Source organism: Nannospalax galili, unplaced genomic scaffold (genome assembly GCF_000622305.1).
Source record: "Nannospalax galili isolate Female #2095 unplaced genomic scaffold, S.galili_v1.0 scaffold768, whole genome shotgun sequence".
NCBI lineage: Eukaryota > Metazoa > Chordata > Mammalia > Rodentia > Spalacidae > Nannospalax > Nannospalax galili.
The window spans coordinates 3,639,294-3,640,477 of record NW_008360317.1 but is presented as its reverse complement, the minus strand read 5'-3'; the positions used below and the strand labels follow the sequence as shown (position 1 = coordinate 3,640,477).

Here is a 1,184-nt window from a genome sequence, read left to right as displayed (position 1 = left end):
CTGTGTTTTGATAAGCTTTTGATGTCCTTTTCCACAGTAGTTATACAATTATACTGAAAGTCAAGCATCTACAGCTTCTTCAAATTATCAAGAGAGTTAGGCAAACTGGTTGGTGAATTTTCATATCCAGGCAGTGTTTTGGATTCATTCATTCATTGTGACATTGTAAAAAGCTATGCTAACTGAGTCAGTCTTCCGTTGTTGACGATGGTACGTTATAGATCTCTTAGACAGGTCGAGTGTATTGAATTCTCCACCTGACAGGTGGGCTCTTTAATAGCCTCAAAATTGTTGGATACTGCTCTGGCCGGGGGCTATATTTGGCCATTTGATCATATTGTCAACAGAAAGCCACGCCGCATGGCAGCACTGGAACCTTCCTCTCCATCTTTGGTGTCTTTCCCTTTGCTTTAGATTCTTTCTATTTGCTTTCTTGGCTGCTGGTACTTTGGGATATTTCTCTTTGGAGCCTTTTCCTTTTCCTAACCTACTACTCATGATGACTCAAGCTTAGCCAAAAACAACTACATGAACTCCTTTTATTTGCCAGCAATCTGAATTCAAAAACAAGGATCCTACGCAGCCAAAAAGGCACTGTCATGATGAAGTCAAGTACTCAGGATGGAGTAGCTGCCATCTGCTCTATGCTGGATCTCAATACACTAGGCCCATTTCTGATAACACGTTCCAACAGGTAAAATGGTGATAGTCACTCAGTGATTCATTAATACTCTCTAAGGAGCTGGAACTCTGCCATCCTCCTTGCTGACCAACTATCTACTCTTAATATTTAAAATAATGCTTACTTTAAGACTGTTATGCTAAATCCTCTCAGTACTGTTACGTTAATGATATTTACTAATTATAGGGAAGGAAACGTTTTTTATCAATTATTATAAGAATAAAAGGAAACTTTTTTCCTATCAAGGACTTGTAATTTAAAGAGGAAAATCAATCAAGGATTAAAACTAAGCTCTTTTCTGAAAATGTCAAAACATTACATTTACCAGTTTGCTCATGGACTACATGAATCTACCTAGCAAAGAATTATGAGTTTATTAATTAAGCTATTTGGGGGCTAAAGTTTGTGTTTTATGTTTATCCATTTCCATGAGAGAAAAGCAAAGAAGAAAGTGATAGAGAAAAGCAATAGAAGGTAAATAAACATGAAGACTGATGAAGGA

The 1,184-nt window shown here is 37.1% G+C and overlaps 1 pseudogene; it reads right to left on the bottom strand.

Annotated features, from left to right (window-relative positions):
* Positions 1-498, bottom strand: part of LOC103727253 — a 1,678-nt pseudogene extending 1,180 nt beyond the window's left edge.
* Between the last annotated feature and the right edge of the window lie 686 nt (positions 499-1,184).